The following is a 16,477-nucleotide window of genomic DNA, read 5'->3' on the forward strand; positions in this document are numbered from 1 at the left end:
AGGTTTTCAATCTCGGTGCAACCGATTCAAACTTTTTGGTCACATTGAGTTTCAGTAACTGCTTGCAGTTATGAATCTCGGTGCAACCGAGTTGTTCCACCCGGTCACACCGACAGGGTCAGGCTATATATATCCACGGGTCAAATATTGGAAAACTTTCCGAACCTGCTCGCCCGCGCTTAGCCTGCTCTGCCTCCTCGGGTCTCCGGATCATCCTCCTCGTAGCCAGCCGCCTCCTATCGCTGGTCTCCGCCGCCGTCAACGGGAATCATCTCCGCCGTTGCCGCCGTAGCAAGTTCATCGCCGAACTAGGGTATGGACTTGAACTTTGTGTTGTTCTAACTCCGATTCCCCAGCACATTGCTTTGCCATGTATCTTGCCACGATTGAGATCATTCTATCCATCGAAAACACTCCGTAGTTTAGTCGTGAATCGAAAATTTAGGGTTAGGTTTCCGCCGAAGCCATCTCGAACCGACCGAGTTGATGAAATCGGTTCCACCGATTTGGCTCAGGCCATTGCACATGTGATTCTCGGTCTGACCGAGAATTGCAAATCGATGTGACCGAGTTCAGCACTTTGTGAAACCCTAGCAGTCTCGATGCCACCGAACTGTGACTCCGTTTGACCGAGTTCACTAGTTTAGGTTCCAAAAGCTTCTTTGGTATCACCGAGTTTGCAAATCGGTAGATCCGAAATGCTTTTTGTGGAAAACTAAAACTAAGTTTTTAATTCATTCTTTTGCAAAAACCTCTGCATTTTGTGATGCTCATCCACTATACCTCATCTATAATCTATTCACAGGGTCAGCTGTCAGAGATTGCATTATGTCTGATCAAAGTGACAGTCAGAACAAGTCAGAGGAGCAGGTTCACTTGAGTGAGGGCACTAGTCCCTCTAGCAGCTCAGATGATGGCAGCAGGAGCACACCAAGCAATCTGCCAAAGGCTGCCACCAGGGCCAGCAAAAAAAGAACCTCAGAGTCAGAGGATGAGGACTATGTGGCCGAGGAAGAAGAAACCACCTCAAAGAGGAAAGTCCTGAAGAAGGAATATGGCACAGCTGCTGCCACCAAGCCAGGAATGAAGCAAAAGGTTCCTGCCAAGAGAGCTCCAATGTCTAAAGCCAGAGCATCCACTCAAGAGACTTTGGGATCTGCACCCAAAGAGCAGGTTGTGGTAGAAAAGAAAAGGAAGGAAAGGGTCAAAAAGACCACTGCCAGAGTGCTTGGGAGATCTTCAATCATGAAAGACTCTGAAGAAGAGGAAGAGGAAGAGGATGCTGCACCAGCACCTAAGGCACAAAAGCTTATGGGAGATGCCATAAGATCCGGGGCTGCTTCATCTAAGCTCAAAGGAACTTCTAAGCCAGCTGCTCCAAAACCCAAATCTGTACCAAAGAGGAGTACCAGGAACATTCCAGCTACTGAGAAAAACAAGGCCCCAGTGCCTGAAACTGTTGCTGAAGAAGAAGATGATGAGACACAGGTTTTGAGGAAGTTAAAGCCAAAAATTCCAGATCATAATGATGCTCATCCTGTAGCAGAAAACATGAAGATCAGGAAGGACTCGGGATTGAAGCTATGGAGAGAGTCAGATCCATATGCCACCAGAAGGAGAACTGTTGTGGACTACAGGTTCCATACCAAAGAACAACATGATTTTTATGAGACAGTGTTGCTTGACAAGAAACCAATAGTATGTGACATGAGATGGGTCAACTGGGAGTACATCAAGGAGAATGAAGAACATTATCCAGGAGTATATGACAGTTTCAAGGCTTGTGGAGTTGATGAGTTTGTGGCTCAGAAGCTCACAAAGTGGAATGATGAGCTTATCATGCAGTTCTACTCCACAGCTCACTTCTACCCAGATGGCAAGATAGTCTGGATGTCTGAAGGCACTAGATACCAGTCAACAGTAGCAGAATGGGCTCAATTGATCAATGCTCCTAAGGAGAATGAAGATGACTTGGATGTCTATGCCAAGAAGAAGAAGGATCACAACTCCATGGCTAGCATGTACAAGGAGATTCCTGATGCAGATCTTGAGACTCGCCAATTTGGATCAGTGAAACACCTGCTGTCAGGACTGCCTACTATCAATTGGATCCTCAGACACACTCTTCTGCCCAAGTCTGGTGATCATAGAATGATCAGAGGCCACTCCATCAATCTGCTACATATATTTGATGTGCCACAAAAGTTCAAGGTCATGAGTCTTATAGTTGAAACTATCAAGAGGACATCTGCTGACCAAAAGAGAAGTTGTGGGTATGCACCACAGATCCAGGAGTTGATTAACTCCAAGATGGGCACTGGCACGTACTTGTTGGGCAAGGAGCACATGCCTATCTATCCAGACTTTGAGGACAACCAAGTGGTCATGAATGAGGATGAACCATCTTCTGTGCATGTTCAAGCAAAGAGGGAGAAGGCAAAGGCTGAGAAAGCTGCAAAGATGCCAACCATGGAAGAGGCATCTCAGTATCTTCTGAACAGCAAGCAAGATCAGCTCGGCTACTTGATTGCATCCACTCTAAGGATTGATAAAGGGCTGGCCACCCTAACTCAAAACCAGGAGAGCCTGGAAAGGATCATGGAGCAGAAGTTCTATTACATGGATGTGAAGGTAACTGAGATCCAGTATGTTGTGGAGCAACTTCAGGATGATATGCAGGAGAGGAAGGGCAAGACAACCACTGATGCTGTTGCTAGAGTACCCAGAGGACAAAGATCTGCTGCAGTGCCTGTTCCAGACACCAGAGCAACTTCATATGCACCACCTACAGCTTCAGGGCCACCAGCTCCAGCACCTACTCCATCAGCTCCATCTACATCGACTGAAGCCTTCGTTCTTGGAGTTATCCGGACACCACCACCTGAAGACCAAGCCTGGGAGACGATTTAGTGCTATGCATTTTCTAGGAACTTTTTGGTAACTTGTTGCCAAAGGGGGATAAAAATGTATAGATCATAGGCTTCGAGAGAGAGAGAGAGCGTTGCTTTTTTATTCTCTCTTGCTTTGGTGGTTGAACTTTATTTGCTTGATTGACATACTGTTTGTGTGATACTTGGATGATCATGTGTGTTTGATCATATGCTACATTAATGCTTGTTGGATGACATTATCATTTTATCCCTATATGATCATTCACTTTGCTTGGTGATGAGTGCATGTATTTAATTATTATCATTTTGAGCACTCCACCAAGATGTATGTGACATGGAAGAGTAACCCATGAGCCTAATTCTCTGTGCATTTACAGTCCAAAGCAAATCATAAACTATGCACAAATTTAGGGGGAGCTCTTGCTTTTCACATACTTCTCAAAGCGACAATGTTTTCACTCTTATTATCATTCGTCGAAGCTTTGATCTATATGTTGTCATCAATTACCAAAAAGGGGGAGATTGAAAGTGCAACTATCCCTAGGTGGTTTTGGTAATTCCTAACAACATATAGCTCATTGAGCTAATGCTATTCCAAGATTAATATTTCAGGAAAATCTCAATGAATGGCATGGCATGGATGAGGAAAGTGGACCCCTCAAAATACTAAGGACAAAAAGATTGGCTCAAGCTCAAAGCTCAAGACTCTACATTTTATATTTTAGTGATCCAAGATCACATTGAGTCTATAGGAAAAGCCAATACTATCAAGGAGGGATGATGTGTTGCTTGATGAGGTTCTTGCTTCATAGTGCTTAGTTATATGCTCCAAAACCCTCAACTACCTTCCCACATCCACATATGACTTAAACCAAAAGTCAAACTCGACCCCACCGATTCTTTCTATCCGGTGCCACCGAGTTCAGATGTCATAGCCACTGCCACAAACCTTAGGCAAATCGGTCTCACCGATAGGGATCTCGGTCACATCGAGATGGGGTTGTAATCTCTCTGTTTCCCTTCGTAACGTTTCGGTCCTACCGAGATGAGCGATCGGTCCCACCGAGATTGCAATATAAACTCTCTGTTTCCCTTTTGTAACATTTCGGTCCCACCAAAATGAGCAAATCGGTCCCACCGAGTTTACCTGACCAACTCTCTGGTTAGCTTATTACCAAAATCAGTCCCACCGAGTTTGTGTAATCGGTCACACCGAGATTACGTTATGCCCTAACCCTAACCATATCGGTCCTACCGAGTTGCATCTCAGTCCCACCGAAAATCCTAACGGTCACTAGGTTTGCTAAATCGGTCCGACCGAGTTTCTCAATTCAGTCTCATCGAGATTGGTAAATTGTGTGTAACGGTTAGTTTTTGTGTGGAGGCTATATATACCCCTCCACCCACTCTTCATTTGTGGAGAGAGCCATAAGAACATACCTACACTTCCAATACACATTTTCTGAGAGAGAACCACCTACTCATGTGTTGAGGCTAAGATATTCCATTCTCACCATATGAATCTTGATCTCTAGCCTTCCCCAAGTTGCTTTCCACTCAAATCTTCTTTCCACCAAATCCATATCCTGTGAGAGAGAGTTGAGTGTTGGGGAGACTATAATTTGAAGCACAAGAGCAAGGAGGTCATCATCAAAACACCATTTGTTAATTCTTGGAGAGTGGTGTCTCCTAGATTGGCTAGGTGTCACTTGGGAGCCTCCGACAAGATTGTGGAGTTGAACCAAGGAGTTTTTAAGGGCAAGGAGATCTCCTACTTCGTGAAGATCTACCGCTAGTGAGGCAAGTCCTTCATGGGCGATGGCCATGGTTGGATAGACAAGGTTGCTTCTTTGTGGACCCTTCGTGTGTGGAGCCCTCCGTGGACTCGCGCAACTATTACCCTTCGTGGGTTGAAGTCTCCATCAACGTGGATGTACGATAGCACCACCTATCAGAACCACGACAAAAACATCCGTGTCTCCAATCGCGTTTGAATTCTCCAAACCCTTCCCTTTACATTCTTGCAAGTTGCATGCTTTACTTTCTGCTGCTCATAGACTCTTTGCATGCTTGCTTGAATTGTGTTAAGATTGCTTGACTTGTGCTAAGATAGCTAAAATCTGCCAAAGACTAAAATTGGGAAAATGATAGATTTTTAATTGGTCAAGTAGTCTAATCACCTCCCTCTAGACATACTTTCGATCCTACACAAACGTAACTACTCACAAAGCATAAACATGTTCATAATCAGAGGGGTATTAATATGCATATAGGATCTGAACATATGATCTTCCACCAATTAAACCAACTAGCATCAACTACAAGGAGTAATTAACAATACTAGAAACCTACTAGCACCAATCCTTGGCGTGGAGACAATAATTGGATACAAGAGATGAACTAGGGTTTTGAGAGGAGATGGTGCTGATGAAGATGTTGATGGAGATTGTCCTCTCCTGATGAGAGGAGCGTTGGTGATGACGATGGCGATGATTTCCCCCTCCGGGAGGGAAGTTTCCCCGGCAGAACAGCTCCGCCAGAGCCCTAGATTGGTTCCGCCAAGGTTCTGCCTCGTGGCGGCGGAGTTTCGTCCGAGAAGACGGCTTCCTATTTTTTCCCATCGAAAGACTTCATATAGCAGAAGATGGCCACCGGAGGGCCACTAGGGGGCCCACGAGGTAGGGGGGCGCGCCCAGGGGGGTATGGCGCGCCCCCACCCTCGTGGGTAGGGTGTGCCCCCCTGGTGAATTTCTTCCACTAAGTATTTTTTATATATTCTGAAAACGTCTTCCGTGAAGTTTCAAGACTTTTGGAGCTGTGCAGAATAGGTCTCTAATATTTGCTCCTTTTCCAGCCCAGAATCCCAGCTGCCGGCATTCTCCCTCTTTATGTAAACCTTGTAAAATAAGAGAGAATAGGCATAAGTATTGTAACATAATGTGTAATAACATCCCATAATGCAATAGATATCGATATAAAAGCATGATGCAAAATGGACGTATCAGGTCGTCGGGCTCCGGAGAACCGGTTAGGTCGGGGTTTCGATTTAATTCCACCCACCCACCCAAACATAGAGGCTCTCATGAGCATAAAGCAGCAATCTCAGGAAAAGGTCCACCACTTTTGGGCCAGATTCCTCCTTGTCAAGAACAAGGTAAAAGATTGCCGTGCTGAGGACGCAATATTAGCGTTCTGCAAAAACTATGCGGACGAAGGAATCCTCAACGCCATGAATCGACGCCGCATACTCAAATTTGCTGACTTAGCAACAATCATACAAAAATACTGCGCGATGGAAAGCGCATGGGAAACTCGGGCAGCTCGCTAGGAACCACCAGCCCCAACCCAACTTCCCCTACAGGCGAAAAGGGCGTACCCTCGGGGCACGACCAGTCCAACAGTCAAAAAACACAAAGCCACTATACGGCACGGCACCGTTCTTGAAGGGTGGCTCGATGGCCCATGCAAAATACATACAACAACAGATATCGTAGCAACCCACAGCCTTAGAGCATGTTGGATACTACGACAGGTAGCCAAGAGCGGCAAGGACATCCTTATCAAGGACGCCCCGGAACAACACCCCCCAGAAGACGACGACCCGAGAGTATTGAAAGTCTTTGAGACATTCGCTTCAAATAACAAGAACAAAAGGGCACTTCGTGAGCTCAACGAAGTCTGCCAAATTGCTGTAATAAACCCATGGAACGACATAGCAATAACATTCAACGCCGATGACGAACCAAAGTACAGAGCAGCACGAGCACCAGCCGCGTTAGTCCTCAGCCCCATCGTGGATGGGTTTCGAGTCACCAAGGTCCTCATGGACGGAGGCAGGGGACTAAATCTCATTTACGAGGACACACTCCATAAAATGGAAATAGACAAGAGCTGCATCAAACAAAGTAACACAACCTTCCGGGGAATTATTCCTAGTTGGGAGGCGCGGTGCGCGGGCAAAAACACACTTGACGTGGTATTCGGATCGCCGGAGAACTATCGGTCCGAAGAAATAACCTTCCAAGTGGCCCCTTTCAGCAGCGGATATCACGCCCTGTTGGGGCAGGATGCTTTTACACGCTTCCAAGCTATACCTCACTACGGATATATGAAGCTCAAAATGCCCGGACCAAACTGTATAATCACTCTCGTCAGTGATCCGGACATAGCACTCCGCGCTGAAAACAAAACCGCATCCCTGGCCCTGGAGGCGCTATCCAAAGCCCTCGCGGCCGAAGAATTAACCGCACTATGCTCCGCAGTGGACAAGGATGATGTGATCCTCGACAAATGCTCCAAATCCACCTCGTTTAAACCGGCAGAAGAAATAATCAAATTCCAGGTCCATCCAACGGACCCCAAGAAGATGGCATCCATCGGAGCTCAACTAAACCCAATAGTTGACGCCGCACTACGAGAATTCCTACGCGAAAACTGGGACATATTTGCCTGGCACCCTTCGGATATGCCAGGGATCCCACGCAAGATGGCCAAACATAGCCTCAATACATTAAAGGGGTTCAAACCAGTTAAGCAAGCACTGCGTTGCTTTTCTGAACCCAAGCGACAAGCCATGGGGGAGGAGCTGGCCAAACTCATCGAGGCCAGATTCATTAGAGAAATCAAACATCCAGACTGGCTGACAAACCTGGTGATGGTACCAAAGAAGGACAAATCCTGGCGCCTATGCATCGATTTCAAAGACCTCAACAAAGCCTGCCCCAAGGATCCCTTCCCTCTCCCCCCCCCCCGCATTTATCAAATCATTGACGCCACCGCAGGACACGACTCACTATGTTTCCTCGATGCATACTCTGGATACCATCAAATCAAAATGAACGAATGCGATCAAGCTGCAACAACATTTATTACCCCATACGGGCCATTCTGCTTCAATACCATGCCCTTTGGGCTCAAGAACGCTGGTGCCACATATCAACGCATGATTCAAACATGCCTGGAGAAGCAGATTGGCAAAACAGTAGAGGCTTACGTTGATGACGTTGTCATCAAAACTAGGCATGTGGAAACACTAATAGACGACTTACATCTTACATTCGACAACCTCAGGGCGTATGACATTAAGATCAACCCGGAAAAGTGTGTCTTCGGCGTCCCCGCTGGAAAACTTCTGGGCTTTATCGTTTCCAATAGAGGAATCAAAGCAAACCCAGCCAAAATTTGAGCTTTGTCACAATTGGCTAAGCCAACAAACCTTAAGCAAGTTCAAAAACTGGCAGGTTGCGTGGCAGCTCTAAGCCGCTTTATCTCCAGAGTAGGAGAAAATGCACTGCCTCTCTATCGCCTCCTATGGCGAACCGACCACTTCGAGTGGACGGACGCGGCAAAAGCCGGATTGGAAGAAATAAAAACCCTTCTTGCGATAAATCCAATCCTGGCCGCACCAAACTCTGGCGAACCGATGTTATTATACATATCGGCAACACATCAGGTGGTGAGCGCCGTACTCGTTGTTGAACGAGAACAGGACGGACATAAATTCCCGCTTCAAAAGCCAGTATACTACGTATCTACCGTCCTTACACCATGCAAATCCTGGTACCCTCATTATCAAAAAATAGCATACGCGGTCTTCATGGCATCCCGGAAGCTCCGTCACTACTTCCAGGAGTGTTCGATCACGGTGGCCTCTGAAGTGCCACTCAACGACATTATAAATAACCGCGATGCTATGGGCTGGATTGCCAAATTGGCCATTGAGCTCTTGCCATTTGACATCACATACAAACCACGTCGAGCTATCAAATCCCAAGTACTGGCCGATTTCATCGCCGAATGGACAGAGGCCGAACTCCCTAAAGAGTACGGCACATACTCCAATTGGGTCATGCACTTCAACGGCTCCAAAATGTTGGCAGGGTTAGGAGTGGGTGTCGTCTTAACGTCCCCTACCGGAGACATCGTCCAGTATGTTCTCCAAATACTATACACACACACTCCAATAATGCAGCCAAATACGAGGCCTTATCGCATGGTCTCCGGATGGCTGTCTCCATGGGCATACAACACCTAGAAGTGCGCGGGGACTCAAACCTTGCAATATCTCAAATAAATGGAGATTTTGACGCTAAAGATCCGAAGATGGCTGTGTATCATAACGCAGTCTTAAAAATGTCGGCCTGGTTCGAGGGGCTCGAGTTCCATCATGTGGCACGAGAAAGTAATCAAGCGGCGGATGTTCTTGCCCGTATTGGCGCTAAGCGCGACCCCGTCCCACCTAATATCTTCCTGGAAAGGCTCTTTAAGCCATCCATGGTGTGGCAGGGGGAAAATAGCAACGCTAGTCCGGACCCAAACATAACCCTAGATCCCGGAAACATCGACATAACACCATCGGCGCATCTCATCATGGCAATACAGATATGTATATCTCCTCCTTTGTAACCGACCTTGTGTAACCCTAGCCCCCTCTGGTGTCTATATAAACCAGAGGGTTTTAGTCCATAGGACAACATACAAGCATACCATAGGCTAGCTTCTAGGGTTTAGCCTCTCCGATCTCGCGGTAGATCAACTCTTGTAATACTCATATCATCAAGAATAAATCAAGCAGGACATAGGGTTTTACCTCCATCAAGAGGGCCCGAACCTGGGTAAAACATCGTGTCTCCTACCTCCTGTTACCATCTGCCTTAGAAGCACAGTTCGGGACCCCCTACCCGAGATGCGCCGGTTTTGACACCGACATTGGTGCTTTCATTGAGAGTTCCTCTGTGTCGTCGCCATTAGGCTTGATGGCACCTACGATCATCGATAGCGATGCAGTCCAGGGTGAGACTTTTCTCCCTGGACAGATCTTTGTGTTCGGTGGCTTCGCACTGCGGGCCAACTCGCTTGGCCATCTGGAGCAGATCGAAAGTTACGCCCCTGGCCACGAGGTCAGGTTTGGAAGCTTAAAGTACACGGCCGATATCCGCGGAGACTTGATCTTCGACGGATTCGAGCCCCTGCCTTGTGCGCCGCGCGGTCACGATGAGTACGATTTAGCTCTACCATTGGACAGTGTTCGAGAAATCGCATCGGCAGCCGCTCCAACCCTCAATTCGGAGCCAGTTTCGCCATCCGTGGACGGGTGGATAGACCCCGCCACGGAGGTCGTATCCTTTGCGGCGGTCGAGCCAAATATCGACCTTACCATTCACGAGAGCCGTGTGGCCAAACTACCGGATCCTTCTCCGGACACGGACTCCAAACCGCCTGCGCCCGTTCCTGTTGAATCCGATTGGGCGCCGATCATGGAGTTTACCTCCACGGATATTTTTCAGCACTCGCCCTTTGGCGACATACTGAACTCATTAAGGTCTCTCTCCTTGTCAGGAGAGTCCTGGTCGAACTACGTCTGACAGGATTGGGATGCGGATGACGAAGAAATTCGCCGCCCACCCACCACCCACTTAGTAGCCACTGTCGATGACTTAACCGACATGCTCGACTTTGACTCCGAAGGCATCGACGGTATGGACGACGATGCGGGAGGCGAAGAGGAACCACTGTCCACAGGGCACTGGACGCCCACTTCATCACATGACGTATACATGGTGGACACACCTAAAGAAAATAACTGCGAGGAACGGAAGGACGTAGCGAAGGGTTTTTCCCTCGAGAAGCAGTCAAAGCGGCGGCGTAAACGCGACTCCAAATTCCACCTCGGCAGAAATAAAAATCACATAGACCCAGCGTTAGAGCAGGGTGAAGCATTGCCCGACCACGGCAACACGGAAAATCAAGCCGAACAACCCAACCCCGTCGAAGATAACAGTCCGGACGACATCACACCAGACAGGCGACAGGAGCAACATAATGCCCACTAAAGGCTTGTTGCCATGGCGAGGAGTCTGAAAAAACAGAAGCAAAGGCTCAAGGTGGCACAAGACACACTCAAAATCAAATGGAGTGAAGTACTCAACACTGCAGCGAAATACGACAGTAATCGCCACCCCAAGAGCTATCCGAAGCGAAAGTTGCTACCTGAATTTGATGAGGAGGCCTTAGATCCTCCGTAATTAAAAAATAAAATGGCCATCCGGTTGGATAGACGATATCATAGCCAACATAAAGCGGCAATCGACGCCGCACATAAACCAGTACGCGATCCGCGTAAGTGCTCGCATCAAAAGGACGGCGCAACCAGATCCATCTATGGACCACGCAGGCGCGCGCCAACATATAATGCAACAAAACAAACATCCGAACACCATGGTACACCCAAATACAGGGGCGCCGCACACCCTCTATGTTTCACCGACGAGGTGCTGGATCATGAATTTCCAGAGGGATTCAAACCCGTAAACATAGAGGCATACAACGGAACAACAGACCCTGGGTCTGGATTGAGGACTACATCCTCCATATCCATATGGCTTGAGGAGATGATCTCCACGCCATCAAGTACTTACCCCACAAGCTCAAAGGGCCAGCTCCGCACTGGCTTAAAAGCCTCCTCGAAAACTCCATCGGAAGCTGGGAAGACCTCGAAGACGCCTTTCGGGCAAATTTTCAAGGGACATATGTCCGACCACCGGATGCAGAAGATCTAAGTCATATAACTCAACAGCCCGGTGAGTCAGCCCGAAAACTTTGGAACAGGTTCCTCACTAAAAAGAACCAAATAGTTGACTGTCCAGACGCCGAAGCCTTAGCAGCCTTCAAGCATAGCGTTCGAGACGAATGGCTTTCCAGACACCTCGGTCAATAAAAGCCGAGAACAATGCCAGCATTAACAAGCCTCATGACCCGTTTTTGCACGGGCGTGGACAACTGGTTAGCCCAATGCAGCACCAGCGACCCAAGTACATCCGAAGTCAGGGATGGAAACGGGAAATCACGATGCATCAAGAACAAGCGCCGAAATAAAGAAGACAACCCAAAGAGCACGGCGGTAAACGCCGGATTTAGAAGCTCTCGACCAGGGCATCAGAAGCCGCCCTCCAAAGGCAACAGAGACGAATTGTCCAGCCTAAACAAAATTTTGGACCAAATATGTTAGATCCATAGCACCCCTGATAAACCTGCAAATCATACCCACAGAGAATGTTGGGTCTTCAAACAGTCCGGCAAGCTCAACGCCGAACACAAGGGGCAGGATACACCAAGTGAAGACGAGGACGAGCCTCCCAAGCAAAGCACAGGGGAACAAAAGAAATTCCCACCAGAAGTCAAAACAGTCAATGTGTTACACGTGATAAAAGGGAGAGACAAAGCGACACCTTTAGAGGAACATGCCCCAGGGCCTATCACCGTGGAGCTCCGCCACTGGTCGTCCCAACCGATCACCTTCGACCATCGGGATTACTCGGCAAGTATCCGGAGTGCAGGATGGGCTGCCTTGGTATTAGATCCAATAATTGATGGATACCACTTCACCCGAGTCCTGATGGACGGCGGCAGCAGTTTGAATCTGATATATCAGGACACAGTCCGCAAAATGGGGATAGACCCAACAAAAATTTGCCGCAACAATGCTACCTTTAAAGGAGTAACGCCAGGCCCGGAGGCTCACTGTAGGGGCTCCCTGCTCCTAGAGGTTATATTCGGCTTCCCCGACAACTTTCGTAGCGAAAATTTAACTTTCCACGTCGCTCCGTTCCAAAGTGGCTATCAAGCACTACTCGTACGCGAAGCTTTCGCTCGCTTTAACTCAATACCGCATTATGCTTCCCTCAAGCTCAAGATGCCCGGTCCACGCGGCATCATTACAGTAAATGGAAATATTGAGCGCTCCTTGCGCGCCGAAAACGGTGCGGCTGCTTTGGCCGCCGCGCACTAAATGTCCTCACCAACTCAAGCATTTGATAGGTCGTTAAGACCACGGACATGGCTAGACGAGTCCGGCTCAGCTATATGTAATTATTACAGGTTTGATGGCTATACCCCTATTACAATACAAGGGGCTCAACGCGCGCGCAAAAGTGGCAATAAGGCTCACCTTTACTCATTTTCAACTATATATTGTTTATTTAGTATAACTTAACTTTTGCACGGCAACTTTTCAATTAAGGTCCTCTCTTTTTCAGATGACCATCGTGCTACACCCGTCCAGGATACGGCACAATGGAGACACAGGCGCAGACGTGCAACAGGGACCTATTCCAAGGATTCTTTGTAGATTAAGACCCTGTGTAAACCTTTTTTACTGTCTCTTGTTGATTTACATCCCTCGGATTCTCAGTACAACCGAGAAGGATGCTGACGTCTTGGCATGTGGCCACGCCAGAATAATGCACGTACCTGGACACTAGGGGCTTATTACAAAGGGTACTGTTTAGACCCGGTTTACACCATCAAGACCGAATACCTTAGGGAGTGTTCGGCGTCGCGAGTTTGGCCTTATATGCTTCAGCTTTGAATCATGTCTTTGGTCAAATGTTGGGTTTGCCCGGCTCTTGTGTTTTGCTGCCTTATGTTCCGCTCTATCAGCTAAGGCGGCACCAGGAGAACTACTGTGATTGTGCCCTGGTTCATCCGGACGAGCAACTCAGTAGAGAAAGCCAAAAACTGTCTGTCATGATAAAGCGTGAGACTGGTCAACCACTCGATAACCTATTGGAATCTTCGGGATTCCTCCACATTAACGAAGGGTCGTTTCCCGGCCAGGCATGTACGCACCCCGAATCCGGACGAGTGCGGAGCCACCAGGGGCTATATAGTAGCCCCACTGTCAAACTCCTATGGCTAAGTGAAAGTGTTAAGGCATTATAGTCCGGTTGCCTAGTTTGCTACGGTATCACCTCCTTATTAGGACCAAGACGTTGGATTAAGTGTGAATACGCGTCTTCTGCGAACACCCCCGCATTATATGCGTGGGGGCTGAAGCCGACGACTGCAATCTTTCAGGTTATATACATGTATACATAAAACGGCCGCACAGGAGGCATCACAATACTTTCGGGAAAAAGTATAAATACAGCCTTGATAAATTCAATAAAATGTTGTCTTTGCAATGGGAATACATGTCACTCAAATATAACATTCTTCAAGCACTGGGCCTCTATCGTACAAGCGCCCTCAAGAACTTCTTCAAAATAGTGCTCAACAGCCACTCGGCCTATGGCCGAACCCTGCGCCGCGAGAAGAGGTGGCATCCATCTCCACCTAGTATGTTTTCACACGGGCAAGGGCCATCTGCGAGCCTTCTATGCATGCCGACCTCTTCATCGCATTAATGCGCGGCACCGCACCAAGGAACTGCTGCACCAAGCTAAAATAGTTGTTCGGCTTTGGCTTTTCCGGCCACAGATGATCCACGACAGACCTCATGGCGAGTCTGGACAATCTATTGAGTTCAGCCCATTCGGCAAGCTGATCAGTCAATGGAAGCGGACGCTCTGGAACGTTAAATTGCGACCAGAACAGCTTGTCCACTTCACGATCTGTCTGATCTTGGAAGTATTTGGTCGCATCGACAGCGCTCGCCACTAAGTTCAGATATGTGTCGGCCGAACTCCACAGCCGATCTAGAGGGGCATACCGCGGATCGCCGAACTTCCTCCACAACATAAAGAGCTTCCCAGCCACAATGTCCCCGGCTTCACGCAGTTCCTCCTTCTTCGCTCTCATTGCAGAGCGGGTGTCTTTGGTCACCATTGTGGCCTTTTCAAGGTCCGTAGCCTTCGCCCGGTTTTCTTACTCAAGAAACTGGCAGTGGTCGGCAGTGTCTTTTAACTTCACAGCCATTTCGGCCATTTTCTCTTTACTCTCACTATGAGTGGCCTTCTCGGCTTTCAACTCTTCGGCCGCCTTCAAAGCGGCCGCATTACTACTCCTTGCTTGCTCCTTGGCTCGGTCAAGCTCCGCCCACAGGGCCTCCACGGTGGCAGCTCCATCTGCAGTCACAACATATTAAAGATACTGCCATCACGCTGCTCTTACTATGTGAAATTCACTATAAATATCACCTACCCTATGCCTCGTCAAGCCGCTTGTTAACAAGCTCGATGTCGGCATCCGCCGCATCCAGTCGCCGTTTTAATTCGGCAACCCCATCAGTCCGGCTAGCCACCGGAGCTTCATACACCTGCACATAATGGCAGTCTGGTCATTACCTGTGACTACGATCCTCTGTTCGCCGCCGTTCTCGACGACAACCAGAGTCTCAGGGGCTACTATCTACACAAGACGCACCTAAAAATGTGCGGTACTACCACAAACGCATATCATTCCACGTACCTCAAAGCCCGTCAGTAGACTCATAAAGGCTTCATGCAACCCGTTTTTGGCGGACGAAATCCTTTCAATCACCGTACACATTAATGTACGGTGCTCTTCTGAGATAGTCGCTCGCTCTAGCAGACCCTTCAGTACATCCGACCGCATACCAAGTGGTGTTGGACTCTTTTGATTGCTCTCTTCAAGAGTCGGATACTGAGGGCTTCGGGTGACCATGGGATTACCTTCTGGCCTTGCCGGATCCGGAGAAACTCTCTGTGATGACACTTCAAGGTCGCCCGCTTCTTTAGCCAGGGAGTCCAGAGGAGGCGTTTCGCTCTCCATCATCTACGGAAGAAGATCCCCCGAAGACGAGCTCTGCTGAGAAGGGCTAAGATCCGAACAGCAAGATAGATGCTTCGGTTATCTTCCTCAGAAGTAAGGTTGTATATCTTCACTATTAAGTACTTTTTGATTACTTATAGCTCGTTAGAGGGCTGATCCCCGCATGGACTTTGTGCGGCAAGAGCACCCTCCGAGGCGAGACCCTTTGGTGGAGTTTTCTTCTCCCGTTTGGAAACCTTGGTTTCCGGGTCATCAGAGGTAGTCCTCTTCCTCCCCCGGGGCGAGGGAATGTCAGATTCCTTCCCTTGGTTATCCTCCCTCATGGAGGCGCCCGTTCCCTCGGTTGGAATAGGTAGTGGTGGGGGCCTGCTTTCGCACTCTTTATTCCCCCTTCATCTTCCTTTGAGGGCACCAGGCAAGGTGCAGGCTCGAGCATCTTTTCCAGCACCGGATTGTCCAAGCCTTCGGGAAGGGGGGCTAAACACCGGATCATCTTCGCCTTTGTTATCCAGTCCTGGTCAAAAAGCGATTCTTCAGAATGACGTCATGATAAATGAAAGATAGTGTGTTCGGCTAGAGGATTACTTACTTGGGCCACGGTGCGGTTGCTGCTCAGGCCCACATCCTCGGAGGTGTCCGGACACTCTATTTGGGGTCCGAAGAACGACTTGTACATCTCCTCGTGCGTCTGGCCGAGGAAATTCTGAATAGTGCGCGGCCCTTCTGGGTTGAATTCCCACAAGCGGAGGGGCCAACGTTTGCAATGCTGGACTTGACGAACCAGCATGACTTGCACTACCATAACTAAACTAAAATCTCCCTCGAAGAGATCCCGGATGCGGCTCTGCAGTATGGGCACATCCTTGGCTGGACCCCAGCTCAGCCCCCTGCTGATCCATGACATCAGTTGTGGTGGAGGGCCCGAGCAAAAGGCGGGGGAAGCTACCCACTTGGCACTTCTTGGAGCGGTGATGTAGAACCACTCCCATTGCCATAATCCGGGCACCTCTGGAAAGGAACCTTTTGTCCACAGAGCTCCGACAATCTTGCTTATTAATGCACCCCCGCACGCTGCA

The sequence above is a fragment of the Triticum urartu genome, chromosome 7 (genome assembly GCF_003073215.2).
Source record: "Triticum urartu cultivar G1812 chromosome 7, Tu2.1, whole genome shotgun sequence".
NCBI classification, from domain to species: domain Eukaryota; kingdom Viridiplantae; phylum Streptophyta; class Magnoliopsida; order Poales; family Poaceae; genus Triticum; species Triticum urartu.